This window comes from Rhagoletis pomonella, unplaced genomic scaffold (genome assembly GCF_013731165.1).
Source record: "Rhagoletis pomonella isolate Grant_MI unplaced genomic scaffold, Rhpom_1.0 Rhpom_scaffold_00002, whole genome shotgun sequence".
Classification (NCBI taxonomy): Eukaryota; Metazoa; Arthropoda; class Insecta; order Diptera; family Tephritidae; genus Rhagoletis; species Rhagoletis pomonella.
In genome coordinates this window covers 11,326,098-11,330,847 of record NW_023458556.1, presented here as the reverse complement: position 1 = coordinate 11,330,847, position 4,750 = coordinate 11,326,098, and the positions used below count along the sequence as shown (strand labels likewise).

Below are 4,750 nucleotides of genomic sequence, written 5' to 3'. Positions count from 1 at the left end.
GCAGACATTTTGAATGGTTTTTTATTCTCACACAAGTGGACAGAATACTTTGATAGCAAAGTAACGATGCCGGCTTTGCTTTGAGCCAAGCCAAAGCGCATTCCTGAAATTAAAAAAATTAATAAACAAGTTGATGAAAGAAATTTAACAATTCAGCTAAATGAATTTCAATTTAGTATAAAAACGAGTTTATTTCATCTTATTTGAATGCTTAACCCGCCAACTGATAAATTTCGATTAAACAATTTCCACTTTCATAAAATGGAAAAGTTTTAAAAGTCATTTCACAAAGCGATAATTGAAAGTATTACTTATTATGATTTCAATAGCTGTTCTTACCTGGACACATACGCGGACCTTCACCAAATCCCAAAAACATGCAGCCATGCGTTTTTTCATTTTGATTCAAAAATCGTTCAGGTTGAAATTGCAAAGGTTGTTCATACAAATCCGCATCGCTAGAAGAATGTGAATTTTAATATGAAGGTATATATTTTTAATAAAATTGTTATTATTAAGGTGGATCTCCATATAGCATGCATATACGTATGCGCGTGTTTGGCACAAAAATCTAATATAAAAATTTGTATGGCAGCATCTATAAATCAACGCATGAAAATTTAAGAAAGTTGTATGAATTTTGACTTCTAAGCGTAAATGTCAAACGCACGCATACTATGGAGGTTCGCCTTTAATTTCAACGATTGTTCTCGTTTCGCCAATCCTTTTGTCTTTATGTTAGTTAATCATTTATCAAGTGAAGATAGTATCGCTTTCTTAATGCTGAAAAGCGAATCGCATATAAATACCAAGCGTGAGGAATGAGAGTTAATGAAGAAGTTAGTGAGGAATGAGAGAGGTCAAAAACAGGGGAAAAAAGTGTTCTCGTGTATCAAGAGAATTTAGATATTTTTTATGTACTTAATTGAAACTTTTTAACACCTTGGAATACACTGTAGGCACGCTAAAATAACAAAAAAATAAACAACGAAGAGACACGTAAACTTAATTTTGGTTCGTAGATTACGGATCTTTAAACAGTTTCTCTAGATCATTTTCACAAGGTATTTTCATTTTAAATTTGCATTACGAATGAAAAAGATCAAAGATGGAAAATGTTACTCATACGCCATGTACGAGTACGGCCATGGACGACATGGCGTATGAGTAACATTATTTCTTGCTACTATTTCATAAAAAAATGATTGCGCATTTTCACCATTCAAATGTCGTTCATCGTTACTAGATTGATTTTTTTGGCAAAAGAACAGACATTAATACAAGTGGAAACAATATAGGAATTATTATTTATTTATTTTTTTTTTCTTTTCTTATTGTTTTTTTTTAATTTATTCCTAATTAAAATTTGAATTTTTTTTTATAAAAATTAAAGCATCTTGTGAAAATAACCAGATCAGAAAAAAACGGTATACAGATCCATAATCTATGACTCAAAATTAAGTTTGCATATTTCGGCGTTGCTTTTTTTTTGTAATTTCAAAACTTAAGATTTTCCCTACAGTGTTATTAATTGGAATGCTTCATAGAGTGCCCTGAGATTGAGGGAACTGAGTCTGTGGAAAGCGCTTACGTACGGGCATGGACATATCCTAATCTAACAATCTAAGTATTCCTCTATTTTTAAGAATTTTGGGCCACACAATTTGTGGCGTAGAGACGGAGGCTTATTTAACTGACCTCCAATTTGAAAAGTCTATTCCACTACCATATTCTGCAAAGCCAGGCGACAGTTAAGGCACTTGCCTCTCTATGTATTTATTGTTTCCAGCATACAGAAGCGATGCAGATATATGCTAAGATATGATTTTCATCGTATCAGAGGTAGAACCAAGGTTAGATTTCTAGGCAATATTATTCCAATGCAACTTAGTAAATTAAAATTGTTACATTCGCTACATCAACCAACCAATCAGAAGCGATCAGTGTTGTCATTTTTGGGATTTTTCTGGGAATTATTTTCCTATGGTTGGCTACATACTTACAAATATACCCATGTAGTCAGCCGATTAAATAAGTGACACTTTGACCAGTCTTGGCCATTTTTATTTTGTCTATTTAACGTTTATAATTATTTTATTAAAGTCTAGCCCATTATTTAACTAGTCAGTAACTCAAAGTTCTGCACAATTAAATGCATGGCTATGTTTAAGTTGACGGCTCTCGTCAGTACTCCTCGGGGTATGCACTATCGCATTGTCCTGCCTGAACGCTTGGTGTACGATGAAAAATACCAAAATGTGTGAAATAAAACTATGACCAAAAAAAATGCCTATAACGTATTTTTCATTTCTAACCATCAATTTTAATCAAACGAAAATCGAAAAAGCCGCAAAACTCTGCATTAAAATCTGTACAGCTATATTTACATACATACACATATGTACATATATTAGGGCGGCTCAACTTTTATGGGAGATTTTTTCGACTATGCGCGTATAATACAGAAGGATTCTAAGTGTAATTTTAAGCAAAATTTCCAGTGAAATCATGGGTCAAAAATCAATTTCCAGTTTGTCAAATTACGAAAATCGGTTTTTAAGTATTTTGCTGTAGTGTTGTAAGAAGTGCATAAATTTTGCATAAAAATATATTATAAAGAGGTTTTTGGTATGAGGGATTCATTTCTGTACTTACCTTTTTCTTAAAACTTCCACCAGAGCGCACAACAAAGAAAATTTTCTTCGAAACCTATTTTCGCAAACTTCAAATTGATTTTTGGTCCATGTTTTCTGCGGCAAATTTGCTCAGAATTACACGTAGAATCCTCTTTTTCTATACGCGCATAGTTAAAAAAAAAATGTACCCGCCCTAATGTGCATATTTATACGCAAGCATATATGTATGTATGTATGCAGCCAGGCGTAGTAAAAATTTATAAGTGTCTAAATAGTTTTCCCCTCGAAACTCACTAGTGCACTCCTTTCACTGGTATGACGAAGACCATTCCAACAGGCACCTTGAAAGACTTGCCGCCCATAGACTGCGCTGGTAGCTCAAATTCTTTCGTGCAGTGCTTCAGCAGTGCCATCATTGGCGGATAAAGACGCAAAGTTTCTGCAAAGAAGACCATTTTGAAAATTAATTAAACCGCATAAACGCAGCCGTATTTCACTTTTTGTTTGAATGCAGTTAAATTACGCAAAACATGCATGTATGTATGCAAATGTGCGTAAATATATAACTTACCATAAAGTGTTGCTCCTAGATATGACATTTCCTGAATTGCATCATAGCAAATATCGCCACCATGACGAGCTAGCACTTCGTCTATTTCCTCTTGCACACGTTTTTGTACCAGCGGATTTTTAGCATACTATAGCGAGTAAATGATGTTTAAGCAAATATACAACGATGCTGGTGTATCATTGCAATTTTATACCTCGTGCAAAGCAAATGCCATTAACGAAGATGATGTCTCGAAACCCTCCAATAAAAAAGTGCTACAATGTCCGACGATTGTCGTCGCATCGACGGGCTCATGCAACTTCTGTTTACCCTCAATAAGCCATTGTATGAAATCGTTGGACTTCACAGTCACACTCGCTGAACCCACGGACGCGCAACGAATTTCCAACACTTTTCCAATTATCCCTTGCAGCCAGTCTTGAACGCCGGTTGGCACGTAACTGCAATTATGTAGATGCAATATTTAGATCAAAGTGTTCCAGCTTAACGCATCGCTAGGCGCACTTACTGGTATTTTATGAGGTTGCCGAGTTGCGGGGAGAAGAGCAGCGCAATAGTTTCAAGCAAACTCCAGGCATGTGGCAAAAAGAGATTCTCAACAAGTTGCGCGAAGTCCGAATTGGTATTGGTGAGTGCAGCACCGTCAAGGCCATAGGCGGCCGAAGCAACCACATCCAGTGTGTACTTGGAGAAAAGCTGCGGAATGCACAACAAACAGATGCTGGTGTACATACAATTATACACAAACGAGTACATATGTATGTGAGAATGCACATGCATTAATAATTATGATGTGTAATATTTATGTGCTTTGTTCATTTATTAAAAACTAGCTTTTACCCGCGGGTTTCAACCCACGTCTTTATACAAATATGAAAAATAATTCATGTAAAGATGTTATATTTTATTTCTGCTCTAATTTTACTATAGGAGAATACGGAAGGACAGTTTCTCTATGCCTATAACCTTTCCGGGGTAAAAATAAATAAGTGTGCAAAGTTTCGTGCTATTCCGTGTCGCGGTTCAAAAGTTATAAGGTGATAAACAAACAGATATTCACATTTATATATATGTATATAGATTTACTTGATATACATACATCCTTTCCTTCAAAGCAATTACTTGAGTTGAGTATGTGTAGCGATACATATGCGTCTAGTTTTTCACAGATTGATTTGATGTGGTGAAACGACGCTTTGACCTGAAAGTGAAAATAGATTTAAAGTTAAATAGCAGATTTTATCTTTGAAATATTTAAACAAATAGGAACATGCAATATTTAGCGCTCTATCGATATATAGAGTGGTTACATTTGCAGCATGCAATTCATATCATTCTTATATTTGCAAAGCGCTCAAAAGCTTAACATTGGCCCGTATGCCTAAAACCTAAGCATATGCTTTTTTTTTTAAAATGCCAGACCTCGATTTGTTCAAATAAATTTAAGTGAAAGATATGAAATTTAAAGAAAAAGCTGTAGAGAGAGAATAAAGAATACGACGGTTTGAGGTTTATGAGTGGACTGACTGTTTAATGTATCAAG

The 4,750-nt window shown here is 34.8% G+C and overlaps 1 protein-coding gene across 1 annotated transcript in view; it reads left to right on the top strand.

The window, feature by feature from the left end:
• The window catches only part of LOC118734446, a 77,831-nt gene that overhangs the window by 50,625 nt on the left and 22,456 nt on the right, over positions 1-4,750 (top strand). The window lies entirely within an intron of this gene.